The following is a 20,439-nucleotide window of genomic DNA, read 5'->3' on the forward strand; positions in this document are numbered from 1 at the left end:
ATTTGGAAGTGAAAGTGGAGTATGGTAAGGTTGTATGGAAATTAGATTTGAGTTTGCTACAAGATGAATGAGTTACTAAAAAGTTTGTTAAGAAGTATGTATGGATGAGGAAGAGAAAAAAGGCTTTTCAGAATGTGCTTGATTAGTGTGAATGGGTTAAGGGTCTTATTAAAGGGACAGTAAAGTAAACATTAAACTTAAATGGGTTAGGTAAAGCAAACAATTTAAACAACTTTCCAATTTACTCTAATTATTATTTTGCTTAGTTTTATTGCTATCCTTTCTTAAATAGTAATGTTTTTAGCCATTTGGCATCAGTGTTTGCCACATTGTTTATAGCTATATTATACATAGTTACAAACACTGCTGCCCTAGACTGCTATAGACACGTGCACACTCCTAAGCTTCAAACAGCCTTCCATATGTTAGTCTTCAACAAAGGATATTATTAGAATAGAACAAATTTGATAATATAATTAAATTGGAAAGTTGTTTAAAACGGCATGGTCTATCTGTAAAACTAAAGTTTAATTTTGACTTTACTGTCCCTTTAAGATTTTTTTTTATCAATATTGGTCATAAGAAAGCTATGAGAGATAGGTTGTAGTATGAAAGAGAGCAGATGCATGATGCATCCGTAACATTGGTAGGAAGATTGTGATAGATGAGAAATGTTTTAGCTTTTTCATTAAAAATGTTTTTTCTGGGAAAGAAGGTATAATCATTGTTGTGGATGGGTCTAGTAAGGTAGGTTGTGGTAAAGCTGAGATTTTAAATTAAGTTTGGAAATTTTATTCTAATCTGTGTGGAGATAAATATGAGTAAAATGTTTTGATGCATGATGTATTGGATGAGATAGAGGTTATGGTTAGGGAAAGAGGATTTTTTGTTTTTTTTTTTGTTGGAAAGGGAAGTTTATAGAATTGGGAAAGATTGTTTATACGATTAAAAAAATTAAAAACCCCAGGAAGCAATGACTTGCCTGTAGATATTTATTGTAGGATGTGATTGGTGAAAATATTTTAAAGGTTTGTAAATATTTTTTGAGAAAGATGAAATGTGTGTGTCAATGAGAGAGAGTGTCATTACGTTGTTGTATAAAAAAAGGTGAGAAAAAGGTGTTGAATATATACTATAAAGTGATTGCAAAGGTAGTGGCTGACAGAATTAAGTATGTGGTTGGTAAGGTTGTGGGTGAGGAAGAAGTGTGTGCTTTGCTTGGTAGACAGATTGCTGAGAGTCTGATTTGTCTGTGGGATGTAATATGGTACAAGAAGAGGTCTAAGCAGTCTGTTGTAGTGGCTAAGATTGGCTTTGAAAAGGCATATGGTACAGTTTTTCATGAGTTTATGTTTGGAGTTTTAGAAAAAGTAGGTATACCTAGGAAGATGCTTGGGTGGGTTAGATATTTATTAGATGAAATTGTGAATAAGGTTTTGGTAAATGTTTTTTTTGTCTGATAAAGTTTAAGGTCAGACAAGGTTGTCCTTTACCCCTTTACTTCTCATTTTTGTTTTTTTTGTTTTTACTATTTTAATTTTGCTTGATTTTCTCGGGTTCTCCCTCCCCCAATTCCCTCAAATTAGGAGTTTTATAAACGAATCTTTGGTGGCTCTAGTCTTTCAAATAAAATATAGGTCGTACTAGTGAAATAATATGGGAACGTGTAAACAAGATTAGGTATTTGTAATTGTAAATATCCCTTATTATATTGTTGTGTTCAGTACATAAACTGGTTTATTTATCTAATTAATCTTGATATAGGCTAAGATTTTGTCAATTATTGCTTTGTAAAAGAGAGAAGGGAAAAAGATAGGGAAAAAAAACATGTAAAATTGGATATATTGTTGCTAAATGTGGATTGTCAATTTTCTTCCCTATCTTTACATGTTGTAAATGACAAAGTTGTTTTCCTTTTTTTTGTACTTGTATAATATGACCTTGAATAATAAAATAGAAATATATTTAAAAAGGTGTCTAAGCAGTATGTTGTAGTGGCTAAGATGGGCTTTGAAAAGGCATATGATACAGTTTCTCATGAGTTTATGTTTGGAGTTTTAGAAAAAGTAGGTATACCTAGGAAGATGCTTGGGTGGGTTAGATATTTATATGAAGAAATTGTGAATAAGGTTTTGGTAAATGTTTTTTTGTCTGATAAAGTTTAAGGTCAGACAAGGTTGTCCTTTACCCCTTTACTTTTCATTTGTATAACCGAGCCTTTGTTACAGAGATTGTGATAAGATGATTAGAAGTGTGGAAGTGCCTGGAAGTGGTGGTAGATGTTTGAAAAGATTTGGGCTACATGTATGATGTTACTGTGGTTTGTAAGAACCAAACTGGGTTAACCCCTTAATGACAGAGGACATACCAGGTACGTCATTGAAAAAACTTCCCTTAATGACAGTTGACGTACCTGGTACGTCCTCTGTTGTCTGAAGTGCTGGAAGCGATCATGATCGCTTCCAGCTGCTTACAAGGGCTTGTAGTGATGCCTCAATATTGATTCATCACTACAATCCCCCATTTTACATACCGATGCAGAAAGGGCCACTCTGTGGCCCCATCTGCATCGGCTATGTATGTGTACAAAGTAGTTGGTGGGTGGGAGCAGCTTTTAACAAGGATTGCCTTACTTGTTTATTTCCCATGGGATCTAACAGTGTCTGGTTTTTGCTGCCCGGTGTGTAGCTTGTGGCGGTTGCAGTCGGGGGGGCGGGGGGGCGGAAGCACGCGCGTGCGCATGCATGCAAAATATGCAGCCCACTTGGTAAAAAAAAAATATCGATGTAGATGCAGGGGCATCTCTGTTCTTTAGTAAGGGATCTGGGAGGGGGAGGGATGTACATTATTTAGGGGGGCCAGCTACACTACAGAAAACAAATATTAGATTAAAAAAGTAAAAAAAAAAACTATTTTGGGGGGCAAATTGGGTACTGGCAGACTGCTGCCAGTACCCAAGATGGCGGCAAATAGAGTGGGAGGGTTAGAGAGATGTATGGGGGGATCAGGGAGGTTGTGGGGTAAGGGGGGGATCCATCACTGCAGACTGTATGACAAAAAAAAATAAAAAATAAAATACATTATTTTTATTTCAGTACTGGCAGACTTTCTGCCAATACTTAAGATGGCGGTGACAATTGTGAGGTGGGGAGGGAAGAGAGCTGTTTGAGGGGGGTCAGGGGGGGATCAGGGGGTGGGATGTGTCAGGTGGGAGGCTGATCTCTACACTAAAGCTAAAAATTAACCCCACAAGCTACCTAATTAACCCCTTTACTGCTGGGCATATTATAAGTGTGGTGCGCAGCAGTATTTAACGGCCTTATTATTACCAAAAGCAACACCAAAGCCATATATGTCTGCTATTTCTGAACAAAGGGGATCCCAGAGAAGCATTTACAACCATTTGTGCCATAATTGCACAAGCTGTTTGTAAATAATTTTAGTGAGAAACCTAAAATTTTGAAAAATTTTAGTTTTTTTTTTATTTGATCGTATTTGGCGGTGAAATGGTGGCATGAAATATACCAAAATGGGCCTAGATCAATACTTTGGGTTGTCTTCTAAAAAAAGATATATAAATGTCAAGGGATATTCAGGGATTCCTGAAAGATATCAGTGTCCCAAAGTAACTAGCGCTAATTTTGAAAAAAAATGTTTTGGAAATAGCAAAGTGCTACTTGTACTTATTGCCCTATAACTTGCAAAAAAAGCAAAGAACATGTAAACATTGGGTATTTCTAAACTCGGGACAAAATTTAGAAACTATTTAGAATGGGTGTTTTTTTGGTGGTTGTAGATGTGTAACAGATTTTGGGGGTCAAAGTCAGAAAAAGTGTGTTTTTTTTCAATTTTTTCCTCATATTTTATATTTTTCTTATAGTAAATTATAAGATATGATGAAAATAATGGTATCTTTAGAAAGTCCATTTAATGGCGAGAAAACCGGTATATAATATGTGTGGGTACAGTAAATGAGTAAGAGGAAAATTACAGCTAAACACAAACACCGCAAAAATGTAAAAATAGCCATTGTCATTAAGGGTAAGAAAATTGAAAAATGGTCCGGTCATTAAGGGGTTAAGTAGAGCTAAAGTTCAGTATTTTTGTATGGGAAGTGGTTTTAGGGTTAATTGAGATACATGTGCTGTGAAAACATTTGGGAAGATTTGGGGTCAAAGGGACACTCAAGTCAAAATAAACGTTTATTATTGAGAAAGAGCATGCAGTTTTAAGACACTTTCCAAGTTATTTACATTGTTTAATTTTGCACAGTCTTTTTTATTCCCACTTTCTGGGGATCAAGATCCCACTGAGCATGTGCAAAAGCTCACAGGGTATACGTATACTAGTCTGTGATTGGCTGATGCCTGTTACATGATACAGGAGGCCGGAAAAAGGGAGAAAAAATAAATTTGTCAGAAAAAAAATTACTGATCATGTGAAATTCAGAGTAAGTTATAGTACATTGTATTTTATTATGTACTTGTTAATTATATAATTCAACTGCATTGAGTGGTCATTTAAGTGGATGGCCTGTGCAAAATGCTATATTGAAGTCCTTGGAATTAAATTTAATAGTAATTTGAATGTAAAGGGAAAAAAAAGTTTTTTGTTCTTGGAAATATTTGAAGAAAAAGGGGCCTATCTATCAAGCTCTGAAAGGAGCTTGACGGCCCGTGTTTCTGGTGAGTCTTCAGACTCGCCAGAAACAGCAGTTGTGAAGCAGCGGTCACAAAGACCGCTGCTCCATAACCTGTCTGCCTGCTCTGAGCAGGCGGACAGACATCGCCGGAAATCAACCCGATCGGGTTGATTGACACCTCCCTGCTGGCAGCCCATTGGCCGCGAGTCAGTAGGGGGCGGCGTTGCACCAGCAGCTCTTGTGAGCTGCTGGTGCAATATTAAATGCGGAGAGCGTATTGCTATCCGCATTCAGCGATGTCTTGCGGACCTGATCCGCACTGTCGGATCAGGTCCTCAAGACATTTCTTAAATATGCCTCATAGTGTTGATTGTAAAGGCTGTGTTGATCAGAATGTTTTTGTATGTTAAAGGGACACTGAACCCAAAAGTTTTCTTTCATGATTCAGATAGAGCATGCAATTTTAAGCAAATTTCTAATTTACTCCTATTATCAATTTTTCTTTGTTCTCTTGCTATCTTTATTTGAAAAATAAGGCATCTAAGCTAAGGAGCCAGATAATTTTTGGTTCAGAACCATGGACAGCACTTGTTTATTGGTGCTGTCCAATCAGCAAGGAAAACCCAGGTTGTTTACCAAAAATGGGCCGGCATCTAAACTTACATTCTTGCTTTTCAAATAAACATACCAAGAGAATAAAGAAAATTTGATAAGAGTAAATTAGAAAGTTGCTTACAATTGCATGCTCTATCTGAAAATTTGGGTTCAGTGTCCCTTTAATAATGTTTTTCCAGTCTGGAAATAATTTTTAAGAATGATGTTTGTCTTTTTCAGGAGTCTGGTATGGAAAAATTGAGTAGGGAAAAAATATATTTTTTTGAAAGACAAAGGAGGAAAGAATATGCCTGCAATTGAGAGGTTTTTTATTCTAAATTATGTAAGTATGTGTATAAGGCTAAGTATAAAAGATAGCAATGTTGGGCGTATGGTGGTGCAGTATGCTGCAGGTGCTGTGTTATGAAGGTTTGGTCTGTGCGTAAGAAATAACAGGAGGCCTAAACATTTTAAGTCACCATAGTTTTATGTGAAGATTGAAAAGAGTATAAGGAAGTATCAGTTAGTGGGTGCTTCAAAAGATGTACTGTGTGACAGTACGGAAGTTGTGGTAATTTTACAGGATAGAGAGCAGTTGAATATAATTGGTGGACTGACTGAGAATCAGTGTGTGTAAGCATGGAAGTATGTGAATGACAAAGTTTTGGTTAATAGACAGAAGGAAGTGGCATGGATGGCAGTGCATGTATGTTTGGCAACTAGGCAGTTTCAGAACAGGAGAAGATTGGTAAATACTGAATGTTGTCCAAGGGATGCATGTGGCCAAGTAGAAACTGTAGGGCATGTGATGTAGGGTTGTGAGTATGCTAAAAATGTTTGGAAAACACTTGCTAAGATGATTTTGGGTTTGACAGGGATAAAGTTGACAATGTATGAAATTATTATGTTTGACTTGTGTGGAGTAGAAAGAGTAAAATTTAGAGTGAAGTGGTTATTAGCATGTTATGTAGAAGAGTCTTTGTGGGATGTACAAAATGTTTTAGTTTTTAAGAAAGAAGTGGTGGATGTGAGTGCATATATCCAAATAATCAGTTTTAACGATTATTTTTGTGCTGACAAAAGTGCACGGGAGAAAGTGACTCTGAAGGCATTTGGAAAATGAAAAAATGGAAACACTGCTGGCTGCTCTATATCTTTTTTTTTTTTTATCTCTTTGGGGTAAGCTGGAGGGACTTCAGAGACAGATGGAGGGACAGTGTCAGGGAAACAATGTTAAGGATAGGGTGTTTTCTCTCTCTCTCTCTCTTGGGAAAGTAATTTTGTTTTTGAATTCATGTTTTGTTCTATCAAACGGATATACTATCTGTAGCAAAAGTACAGATAGATAACCTGTAAGAGGCGCCAAGAATTCTACAAAATTAAATTTAAACTGGTGATGGTGATAGTAATGTAAGAGTATAGCAACACTGGTTAACCAAAGAGAATTAATCAAAAATGTGCTATAAAAGTATGCTATAAAAATATAAAAAGGTTCAGATATCTAAGGTGAATGTCAAATAAAACCTAGAATAAAAATAATAATATATATAATTTGACAAAAAAGATATAATATGTCAGAATTATATAAAAATCAGTCACAATAAGTGATCAAACTGCAAAAAATAAAATAAATAAGATGAAAATGAAAAAAATAAAAAAAATGAGTGTTATAGATATGTGGCAGTGTCCACGCAATAATTTGCCAAAAACCAAAGTAGATCAGAGCATAAACAACAAATAACACATAGATGGCGATTGCAAATAAGAGGCAGAGTCCACACAATGTTAGGCAAACTGTCCGAGTTAACTTAGAGCATAAACCACATATAGCGGATATGTAGCAATGTCCACACAATAGTTTCCAGGCAGCTCCCCTGGTGCGTCGTGCCCTGACACAAGATGACAATCTATAACAGAAAAGACAGGGCGCCACATAGTGCAGATCAATGAGTAAAAAAATTCGAAGAACAGATGTATACTTAGCAGGTATTCTACTCACTTGGAAGTAATCACTGATGTGCAATACAAGCAGGCCGAGTCCAAAGAGTCGCTCAGCAGACTCACCAGGCACCTGGAACAGATGGTCTTTGTTGTCCCGGCAACAAGAGAATCAGGAGCGGTGCAGTTCCCAAAGGACTTCTTTGCTGTTACACAACTGTTGTTAGGTGGATAGCAGTCTCTGCTAATTGAGCAGCAGCAGCAGCACTTAGGTCACAAGTGCAAATGGACATCAAGCACAGTGCAACAAATGCTTCAGAAATGATCAGGAGTACAGCAGCAATGAAACAAATTCAATAAGGTTTAATACAGCTTAAAAGCATATAAAAACAAGCAACGCGTTTCTCCGTGTCCAAGCATGGTTTCAAAGGAACAGTTTTGCGGAGACATTAGAGTCAACTTAAGTTTTTACAGCTTTACTTGCTACTTCTAAGCTTTCAAGTAAAGTTTGTACTAAGACTTCTTGATATCTGTAAGCCACAAACGTGTTGCTTATGAGCATCAATGCCATCTTCAGCTTATGTGCACATTGGCTTCCTCTATAACACACTAGAACCTTGACACCATTCAGCATATTAACATATATGTGCATACATATTTAAAGGGACAGTCAAGTACAAAAAAAAAAACTTTCATGATTTAAATAGGGCATGCAATTTTAAACAACTTCCCAATTTACTTTTATCACCAATTTTGCTTTGTTCTCTTGCTATTCTTAGTTGAAAGCTAAAACTAGGAGGTTCATATGCTAATTTCTTAGACCTTGAAGACTGCCTCTAATCTGAATGCATTTTGACCCCTAGAGGGCATTAGTTCACATGTTTCATATAGATAACATTGAGCTCATGCACGTAAAGTGACCTAGGACTGAGCACTGATTGGCTAAACTGCATGTCTGTCAAAAGAACTGAAATAAGGGGGCAGTCAGCAGAAGCTTAGATACAAGATAATTACAGAGGTAAAAAGTATATTAATATAACTGTGTTGGTTGTGCAAAACTGGAGAACGGGTAATAAAGGGATTATGTTTCTTTTTAAACAACAAGAATTCTGGTGTTGACTGTCCCTTTAATTTGGGGGAATGGAAATAAAAGTATTTTCCAAATAGATCCAAAACAGTTTTCAAAAATATTTCTTAAACAAACCCCTTTATATATGGACTGAGGAGCAACAGCAGAAGACTCAAGAGATAAGAATTTATTTATAGCACTAAAATCTCAGGTATAATGCTTTTAATACATTTCTTTACTATACAGATATTTAGCAGTTCACTGCTTAATTTCTGATATTTGCTGAACATATTTAAAAATTGCCTAGCACCTTCCCTTAAAAAAAAAGAAGCTTTGCCCTAGATAATATCTTAAGTGAGGTCAGGCATCATCCTATTTGGCATCATATAGCCCTACAAGATGTCTCCATGGAGCTCGTATTGAGTTTAGCAAAACTGAACAAGTTATTTCACAGATTTACAAATCATAATTAAATGATATATACAAATAATGTTTTATGAGACACGAATTCTTAAGACATGCAATGCTAATTTACACAAATTAACCTTCATTTGATGTTTTAATTTAAGATTTTTTTTTTTTTTTTTTTAAACTTACTGCTATTTAGGAAAATTTGAGTTATTGGCAAACACACCTTTGCAAATAAATTTGCTCTCTGAAACCATATTAATATTTCATAGCTTTGGTTAAAAATACATAAGCGCACGTGCTTCTTCCTGGACTCCATCATTTGCCATACTTTCATATTACTGTAGTTACAAGAAAGATCACCAAAGGTTATACACTGGTGCAGCATAAAATTACACTGAAATCATGGAGAATTATTTGTAAAAAGACTCCATAGATTTAGTTTTTTTTTTTTTTTGCTAATAAATGGAAGCTTACTACCTTGGTTTTTCTTTATCTATTGACTGTGCATAACATTCTGGTAATACAATTCCCAAGTTTCATAAGTGTGTATTGTGGTGAGCATAGCCAAGTCCTTTTATACACAATGTCAGGCATTCATAACTTCTGTATCATTGATGAAAAAAATATGTTCCTGAAGCACAAGTGAAAAGCACATGAGTGCAAAAATACATTCATACCAGTCAGGGAGAATAATAACATTTTAATAGTGTCTAAAATGAGCAATACATATTATGCTTTAAGGTGTCTGTGTCTAAAGTATCAACAGTTAAAGATTGCTTTTGTACATCTGTTTAAAACAATGAATAATGAACATATTACTTTGTTCTCAACTAATATTGAACATTTGCCCAACATGCAGTTGCTGGCTGTAATAAATGTATTTTTTCTAATTTAATGTTTTGCATTTATTATTTAATGTGTGCTTTAAGGAAACGTTCAACATTGACTTTGAATTCTAAGCAGAGGTACAGCAGTGAACATTGAAATGAAAAGAAAAGTCAAATAAACCAACAAAGAAAAAAAATGACAAACTTGTTTTGTTTTCATATATGTATATACTGTATATGTTTTATATATTATATATCATAATATTTTATTATTAAATATATATTTCTATATATGTGATAATGTTAATGTAAAATATGTGTCTATACCTATATAGCTACAGGAAGAGATACATAGGTATAGTTATATATATATATATATATATATATATATATATATATATATATATATATATATATATATATAAATATATATTTAACATAAAAACAACATTGTCCTGTGGATGAAGAACATAGGAATGTGAAATGTTTAAAGTAAATACACAATGAAACTAACCCTTTCACGCGAGGTCTTTTATCACGCTACCCAGAAGCACATTAAATTGGTCATGCAATAAGGTTATCGCACCACTTGTAATCCAGCCCTTTATATTATTTGCATACAAAGGTACAATCCTTTACATGGTTTTACATGGTGTGCTATATGTATGCAATTTAATTGGCTTAGTTTCTATTTGAATAAGCTACAAAATATGACGACAGCCTGACCAAATGTTATTGAAAAAATAAGTGTGTTCTCACGCAGAACATCTTATTGAATTTTGCTTTCAGGTACTACATAGAGAAAAAGGTGATGTTGTGTTAGCCACTAGCAGTTGATGGCGATAAGAGAACAAATATAACAAAAAGAGATGTAAAAGAGATATCTTTATGTAGAGCGGAATTAAGCAGAAGGGAACCAAGGTTCCTGTATATGGACCCATCAAAAATATAAAATGAAGGTGCCCTATTAAAATGACCTGACCAGTTCTTACCTTCGTGCACAATTACTACTATTAAAACCTTTTTTCCTCTGTTACATCACTTAACTACCAGAGTATCCTTGATTACTATTATTATTGTCAGCATATTATGTAGTAGTAGAACATAGGTGCATTATATCATTGTACAATTAAAATAGGGCAAGTTTGAAAATGATCAATATGGTAGAGGGCTCAGTCCCTCAGATGCCACCTGACTTAAGTCACCTTGTAAAAAGGTGATATACAGGACAGCTAGAATCCTTACCGCAATCTCAGAGCTCTTCTGAAACAGAAAAATGTCACAAAACAGATAAACAATGCACTACAAAGTACAGTTACACTCATAATAACACTGTCTAATAAAAATTACTTACAAAAAATATTGCATTAAAAGTTATAAGGGCTCAAAGATATGAGATCTCGGGTGTTAGGGAAAAAAATCAGGCAAAGGGCTTTAACATTGTGACACATACACTACATATACATGTCTAAAGATGTTTATTTATGATATATATATATATATATACAGGTGGCCCTCGTTTTACAACGGTTCAATTTACACCGTTTCAGAATAACAGCCTTTTTTTTGCTATTGAGAAGCAGTGCATTTATTAAAATAGCCAGTATGTGGAGCTGTCCGCTTGTGTTGCAGCGCAGCCAAGCAAGCTGAAATTAATCAGTTTAACCAGACCTGAGCTATCGAGCAGATTTTAAAGGAACAAGATCTTCCTGTATATAAATCAGTCCAGATTGGAATGCATAGAAAGAACTGTTTGCAGAAAAATGCAAGTGAAGTCTGTGTTGTGTGATTATTTTATTAGGTTTATAATGCTGTTTAGCAAATGTTTTTGTTCATTTAACTTAGTTTAATTATATATTCTGTGTTGTGTGATTATTTTATTAGGTTTATAATGCTGTTTAGCATATAAAGTCTTCATTTTAAAACTTTAAAAATAATGTATTAGGTGTTATTTATGACAATTTTGAGAGGGGCCTGGAACCTATCTCCCTCACTTCCCAGAGATTAGTATGCAATTAGTATGAGATTAGTATGTGCATCTTACAAACGAACATGTTAAAGAACATTGGAATATGAAATATTCATATTTTTATGTCGGGTTTGAGCTTATGAGAATATGTCTTTTTTTTTTGCGAGAGAGTTTGTGTTTTTAAAAAAAAAAAAAAATCTTCATTGACTTCTATGGGGAAAATTTAAAAAATCATTTACAATTTTCAATTTTTCTACTTTAAGTGTGATTTTTGTTACTGCTGGAGATAAAACGGTTTACTTTAAACTTGTAATACAAGTTCAATCCGACTAGCGCAAAAATGAAAAACCTAGAGGAGTTTTCTCTATAGCGAAAACGCAAAATACAGCTCCACTTGCAATCTAGCCATTATATATATGTTAGTTCTACGGATCTATGTTGGGTTTTCAAGTATTTAGGCCTAGTAAAACAAATGTGCATTCATTATTTCATTTCCTAACTCTTCAAGTAATTTAAAGGGACATAATACTCATATGCTAAATCACTTGAAACTGATGCAGTATAACTGTAAAAAGCTGACAGGAAAATATCACCTGAGCATCTCTATGTAAAAAAGGAAGATATTTTACCTCACAATCTCCTCAGCTCAGCAGAGTAAGTTCTGTGTAAAAAGTTATACTCCGCTGCTCCAAAAATAAAAAAAATTAAGAAATGAACAGCAGCCAATCAGCATCAGCAGTGCTGAGGTCATAAACTCTTTTACTGTGATCTCATGAGATTTGACTTAACGCTCAAGAGATTTCATAGTAAGCTGAATAGGGAAATAATATGAGAGTGCACAAGGCTCATGCCCTAAGCTGTCCCATGACAGACACACAAAAATGCTGCTTAGAAATCCTTTCCAATGGGATGTGGCTACTGAGGACCTTTTGAGGTAAAATATCTTTCTTTTTTACATAGAGATGTTCAGGGGATATTTTCTAGTCAGCTTTTTACAGCTATGCTGCATCACTTTCAAGTATTTAAACATTTGGGTATTACGGCCCTTTAAATTCAGATAATAGAAGTTTTTGGCTAAAATGTTTAACCAAAGCATGCTTCATGCATCTGATACTTATATAGCACTCCTTATACTTTAAATGGGAAGGGGTAGAAGGGAACTCATTGTGCTCGTATTACAATTGCACATGCACACAATCCAAAATACCTCTTTCTCATTCAACCCTTTTAAAAAACAGATGAGATATTACTGTTATTGTTTGCTTCTGTGCATTCAAAAACATGAAAAGTTTATAGCAAATATCTGAAAGGGATATTCCAGACAATATTGGAATTCACATGGGTGCATTTCACTTTTGATTAAAAGAATTTTTGCAATATACATGAATTAGCAAAAATGCTTCTAGTAAAAGTTATTGCTGTTTTAGTGCATGTGAAGCATAGCTAGATATTCTCAGTGCACCAGCATTTTAAATACTGCAGCTGCTCAGAGTGCCAATGGAGCTTCTATCAAGTCCAATTAACAAAGTGAGTCCTTTACAAGCACCTTAGGCTCTCTAAGCAAGTGTTGTGTTAAAATTGCTGGTGCACCGAGCATACTAAAATACATACTTGAAACAGCTATAGCTTTTATTAGAAGCATTTTTGCTATTTCATGTATAGTGCAAAAATGCTTCTATTCAAAGGTGAAATGCATCCATGGGAATTCCAATTTTGGATGGAATATCCCTTTAAACACACCACTACATTAGCAGTATGCTTGTCATCCATCTGCTTTGTGCTCAAGTGTTATACAACCAGAAATTAAGTGGGTGCCCTCATAAGAATCTGCAATCTGAGGGAAATTTTGCACTTGCAAATTATAAATAGTGTAGCGTACACTGTACTTCCAAACCCTCAATAAATATTAACCATGGACTTGCTTTTTACCCCAACAAAGAAGATATATGTGTGTGTATGTGTGTGTTTGTGTGTGTATGTGTGTGTGTATATGTATTTATGTATGTATGTGTGTGTGTGTATGTATACACTGTGTGCAGAATTATTAGGCAAATGAGTATTTTGACCACATCATCCTCTTTATGCATGTTGTCTTACTCCAAGCTGTATAGGCTCGAAAGCCTACTAACAATTAAGCATATTAGGTGATGTGCATCTCTGTAATGAGAAGGGGTGTGGTCTAATGACATCAACACCCTATATCAGGTGTGCATAATTATTAGGCAACTTCCTTTCCTTTGGCAAAATGGGTCAAAAGAAGGACTTGACAGGCTCAGAAAAGTAAAAAATAGTGAGATATCTTGCAGAGGGATGCAGCACTCTTAAAATTGCAAAGCTTCTGAAGCGTGATCATCGAACAATCAAGCGTTTCATTCAAAATAGTCAACAGGGTTGCAAGAAGCGTGTGGAAAAACCAAGGCGCAAAATAACTGCCCATGAACTGAGAAAAGTCAAGCGTGCAGCTGCCAAGATGCCACTTGCCACCAGTTTGGCCATATTTCAGAGCTGCAACATCACTGGAGTGCCCAAAAGCACAAGGTGCGCAATACTCAGAGACATGGCCAAGGTAAGAAAAGGCTGAAAGACGACCACCACTGAACAAGACACACAAGCTGAAACGTCAAGACTGGGCCAAGAAATATCTCAAGACTGATTTTTCTAAGGTTTTATGGACTGATGAAATGAGAGTGAGTCTTGATGGGCCAGATGGATGGGCCCGTGGCTGGATTGGTAAAGGGCAGAGAGCTCCAGTTCGACTCCCGCCAGCAAGGTGGAGGTGGAGTACTGGTTTGGGCTGGTATCATCAAAGATGAGCTTGTGGGGCCTTTTCGGGTTGAGGATGGAGTCAAGCTCAACTCCCAGTCCTACTGCCAGTTTCTGGAAGACACCTTCTTCAAGCAGTGGTACAGGAAGAAGCCTGCATCCTTCAAGAAAAACATGATTTTCATGCAGGACAATGCTCCATCACACGCGTCCAAGTACTCCATAGCGTGGCTGGCAAGAAAGGGTATAAAAGAAGAAAATCTAATGACATGGCCTCCTTGTTCACCTGATCTGAACCCCATTGAGAACCTGTGGTCCATCATCAAATGTGAGATTTACAAGGAGGGAAAACAGTACACCTCTCTGAACAGTGTCTGGGAGGCTGTGGTTGCTGCTGCACGCAATGTTGATGGTGAACAGATCAAAACACTGACAGAATCCATGGATGGCAGGCTTTTGAGTGTCCTTGCAAAGAAAGGTGGCTATATTGGTCACTGATTTGTTTTTGTTTTGTTTTTGAATGTCAGAAATGTATATTTGTGAATGTTGAGATGTTATATTGGTTTCACTAGTAAAAATAAATAATTGAAATGGGTATATATTTGTTTTTTGTTAAGTTGCCTAATAATTATGCACAGTAATAGTCACCGGCACACACAGATATCCCCCTAAAATAGCTATAACTAAAAACAAACTAAAAACTACTTCCAAAACTATTCAGCTTTGATATTAATGAGTTTTTTGGGTTCATTGAGAACATGGTTGTTGTTCAATAATAAAATTAATCTTCAAAAATACAACTTGCCTAATAATTCTGCACTCCCTGTATGTGTGTGTGTGTAAATGTATGTATGTGTGTGTATATATGTATGTATGTATGTGTGTGTGTGTTTATATATATGTATGTGTCTATGTATGTGTGTGTATGTGTGTGTATATGTATGTATATGTGTGTGTGTATATGTATGTATGTGTGTGTATATATGTATGTATGTATGTATGTGTGTGTGTGTATATGTATGTATGTGTCTATGTATTTGTGTATTTGTGTGTGTATATGTATGTATGTGTGTATGTATGTATGTGTGTATGTATGTGTGTATGTGTGTGTGTATATATACAGGGAGTGCAGAATTATTAGGCAAGTTGTATTTTTGAGGATTAATTTTATTATTGAACAACAACCATGTTCTCAATGAACCCAAAAAACTCATTAATATCAAAGCTGAATATTTTTGGAAGTAGTTTTTAGTTTGTTTTTAGTTTTAGCTATTTTAGGGGGATATCTGTGTGTGCAGGTGACTATTACTGTGCATAATTATTAGGCAACTTAACAAAAAACAAATATATACCCATTTCAATTATTTATTTTTACCAGTGAAACCAATATAACATCTCAACATTCACAAATATACATTTCTGACATTCAAAAACAAAACAAAAACAAATCAGTGACCAATATAGCCACCTTTCTTTGCAAGGACACTCAAAAGCCTGCCATCCATGGATTCTGTAAGTGTTTTGATCTGTTCACCATCAACATTGCGTGCAGCAGCAACCACAGCCTCCCAGACACTGTTCAGAGAGGTGTACTGTTTTCCCTCCTTGTAAATCTCACATTTGATGATAGACCACAGGTTCTCAATGGGGTTCAGATCAGGTGAACAAGGAGGCCATGTCATTAGATTTTCTTCTTTTATACCCTTTCTTGCCAGCCACGCTGTGGAGTACTTGGACGCATGTGATGGAGCATTGTCCTGCATGAAAATCATGTTTTTCTTGAAGGATGCAGACTTCTTCCTGTACCACTGCTTGAAGAAGGTGTCTTCCAGAAACTGGCAGTAGGACTGGGAGTTGAGCTTGACTCCATCCTCAACCCGAAAAGGCCCCACAAGCTCACCTTTGATGATACCAGCCCAAACCAGTACTCCACCTCCACCTTGCTGGCGTCTGAGTCGGACTGGAGCTCTCTGCCCTTTACCAATCCAGCCACGGGCCCATCCATCTGGCCCATCAAGACTCACTCTCATTTCATCAGTCCATAAAACCTTAGAAAAATCAGTCTTGAGATATTTCTTGGCCCAGTCTTGACGTTTCAGCTTGTGTGTCTTGTTCAGTGGTGGTCGTCTTTCAGCCTTTCTTACCTTGGCCATGTCTCTGAGTATTGCACACCTTGTGCTTTTGGGCACTCCAGTGATGTTGCAGCTCTGAAATATGGCCAAACTGGTGGCAAGTGGCATCTTGGCAGCTGCACGCTTGACTTTTCTCAGTTCATGGGCAGTTATTTTGCGCCTTGGTTTTTCCACACGCTTCTTGCGACCCTGTTGACTATTTTGAATGAAACGCTTGATTGTTCGATGATCACGCTTCAGAAGCTTTGCAATTTTAAGAGTGCTGTATCCCTCTGCAAGATATCTCACTATTTTTTACTTTTCTGAGCCTGTCAAGTCCTTCTTTTGACCCATTTTGCCAAAGGAAAGGAAGTTGCCTAATAATTATGCACACCTGATATAGGGTGTTGATGTCATTAGACCACACCCCTTCTCATTACAGAGATGCACATCACCTAATATGCTTAATTGGTAGTAGGCTTTTGAGCCTATACAGCTTGGAGTAAGACAACATGCATAAAGAGGATGATGTGGTCAAAATACTCATTTGCCTAATAATTCTGCACTCCCTGTATATGCATGTGTCTATGTATGTATGTGTGTATGTATGTGTGTGTGTGTATGTACTTGTACATGTGTGTATGTATGTGTGTATGGGTGTGTGTATGTGTGTGTTTGTGTGTATGTATGTGTGTGCGTGTATGTATGTGTGAGCGTGAATGTATGTGTGTGTGTGCGTGTATGTATGTGTGAGTGTGTATGTATGTGTGTGCGTGTGTGCGTGTGTGCGTGTGTGCGTATGTATGTATGTATGTATGTGTGTGTATGTATGTATGTGTGTGTGTATATGTATGTGTGTGTGTGTGTATGTATGTATGTATGTGTGTGTGTGTGTAAAAACTAGATAATTAAAAGATAGGTAACATTTAGAAGCTAGATAGTGGTTGTAGGTGGCGCAAAAAAGGATTGCTGTTCCCAATATGTTTCAGAACGATTATGTTATTTTCAAAAATATATTGAAAGAATTATATTATATATTGTCAAAAAATGTGTGTATATATATATATATATATATATATATATATATATATATATATAGTATATAAAAAATTATAATTTATAATTTTCGTTGGATTGCTATACCTCTAGTTTTATAATCTTTTTGGATAAATTGATGCTGACACGTGATAATGATAATAAAATAAGCTCCTTTATTAATATACTCTAAACAACCAAATGAATTGTTCAGATAAAATCTACAATATTGTTAAAACCTAATACACAATATTCACAGTATTGTTAAAACTTGACACCGGTGTCTGTTATTTACGTAGGCCTAGATTTAGAGTTGGGCGGTAGCTGTCAAAACCAGCGTTAGAGGCTCCTAACGCTGGTTTTTTACCGACCTCTGGTATTTGGAGTCAGTCATTAAAGGGTCTAATGCTCACTTTTCAGCCGCGACTTTTCCATACCACAGATCCCCTTACATCAATTGCGTATCCTATCTTTTCAATGGGATCTTTCTAACTCCGGTATTTAGAGTCGTGGCTGAAGTGAGCGTTAGAAATCTAACGACAAAACTCCAGCCGCAGAAAAAAGTCAGTAGTTAAGAGCTTTCTGGGCTAACGCCGGTTTATAAAGCTCTTAACTACTGTGCTCTAAAGTACACTAACACCCATAAACTACCTATGTACCCCTAAACCGAGGTCCCCCACATCGCCGCCACTCGATTAAATTTTTTTAACCCCTAATCTGCCGACCGCCACCTACGTTATACTTATGTACCCCTAATCTGCTGCCCCTAACACCGCCGACCCCTATATTATATTTATTAACCCCTAACCTGCCCCCCACAACGTCGCCGCCAGCTAACTACAATAATTAATCCCTAATCTGCCGACCGCCACCTACCTTATCCTTATGTACCCCTAATCTGCTGTCCCTAACACCGCCGACCCCTATATTATATTTATTAGCCCCTAATCTGCCCCCTCAACGTCGCCTCCACCTGCCTACACTTATTAACCCCTAATCTGCCGAGCCGATCTCACCACTACTATAATAAAGTTATTAACCCCTAATCTGCCTCACTCCCGCCTCAATAACCCTATAATAAATAGTATTAACCCCTAATCTGCCCACCCTAACATCGCCGACACCTAACTTCAATTATTAACCCCTAATCTGCCGACCGAATCTCGCCGCTACTGTAATAAATGGATTAACCCCTAAAGCTAAGTCTAACCCTAACCCTAACACCCCCCTAAGTTAAATATAATTTAAATCTAACTAAATAAATTAACTCTTATTTAATAAATTATTCCTATTTAAAGCTAAATACTTACCTGTAAAATAAACCCTAATATATCTACAATATAAATTATAATTATATTATAGCTATTTTAGGATTTATATTTATTTTACAGGTAACTTTGTATTTATTTTAACCAGGTACAATAGCTATTAAATAGTTAATAACTATTTAATAGCTAAAAAAGTTAAAATAATTACAAAATTACCTATAAAATAAATCCTAACCTAAGTTACAAATAAACCTAACACTACACTATCAATAAATTAATTAAATAAAATACCTACAATTACCTACAATTAAACCTAACACTACACTATCAATAAATTAATTAAATAAAATATCTACAATTACCTACAATTAAACCTAACACTACACTATCAATAAATTAATTAAATACAATATCTACAAATAAATACAATGAAATAAACTAACTAAAGTACAAAAAATAAAAAAGAACTAAGTTATAAAAAATATTTTTTTTTTACAAACATCAGAAAAATATTACAACAATTTTAAACTAATTACACCTACTCTAAGCCCCCTAATAAAATAACAAAGACCCCCAAAATAAAAAGATGCCCTATCCTATTCTAAATTACTAAAGTTCAAAGCTCTTTTACCTTAACAGCCCTGAACAGGGCCCTTTGCGGGGCATGCCCCAAAGAATTCAGCTCTTTTGCCTGTAAAAAAAACACATACAATACCCCCCCCAACATTACAACCCACCACCCACATACCCCTAATCTAACCCAAACCCCCCTTAAATAAACCTAACACTAAGCCCCTGAAGATCTTCCTACCTTATCTTCACCATACCAGGTTCACCGATCGATCCAGAAGAGCTCCTCCGATGTCTTGATCCAAGCCCAAGCGGGGCGCTGAAGATGTCCATGACCCGTCTGAAGTCTTCATCCAAGCGGGAGCTGAAGAGGTCCATTATCCGGCTGAAGTCTTCATCCAAGCGGGAGCTGAAGAGGTCCATGATCCGGCTGAAGTCTTCTATCAACGGCATCTTCAATCTTCTTTCTTCCGGATCCATGTTCATCCCGCCGACGCGGAACATCCATCTTCACCGACGACTTCCCGACGAATGACGGTTCCTTTAAGGGACGTCATCCAAGATGGCGTCCCTCGAATTCCGATTGGTTGATAGGATTCTATCAGCCAATCAGAATTAAGGTAGGAAAATTCTGATTGACTGATGGAATCAGCCAATCAGAATCAAGTTCAATCCGATTGGCTGATCCGATCAGCCAATCAGATTGAGCTCGCATTCTATTGGCTGATTGGCTGGATGAAGACTTCAGCCTCATGGACATCTTCAGCCCCCCGCTTGGGCTTGGATCAAGACATCGGAGGAGCTCTTCTGGATCGATCGGTGAACCTGATATGGTGAAGATAAGGTAGGATGATCTTCAGGGGCTTAGTGTTAGGTTTATTTAAGGGGGGTTTGAGTTAGATTAGGGGTATGTGGGTGGTGGGTTGTAATGTTGGGGGGGTATTGTATGTGTTTTTTTTACAGGCAAAAGAGCTGAATTCTTTGGGGCATGCCCCGCAAAGAGCCCTGTTCAGGGCTGGTAAGGTAAAAGAGCTTTGAACTTTAGTAATTTAGAATAGGGTAGGGCATTTTTTTATTTTGGGGCTCTTTGTTATTTTATTAGGGGGCTTAGAGTAGGTGTAATTAGTTTAAAATTGTTGTAATATTTTTCTGATGTTTGTAAATATTTTTTTATTTTTTGTAACTTAGTTCTTTTTTATTTTTTGTACTTTAGTTAGTTTATTTCATTGTATTTATTTGTAG

Source organism: Bombina bombina, chromosome 1, assembly GCF_027579735.1.
Source record: "Bombina bombina isolate aBomBom1 chromosome 1, aBomBom1.pri, whole genome shotgun sequence".
NCBI lineage: Eukaryota > Metazoa > Chordata > Amphibia > Anura > Bombinatoridae > Bombina > Bombina bombina.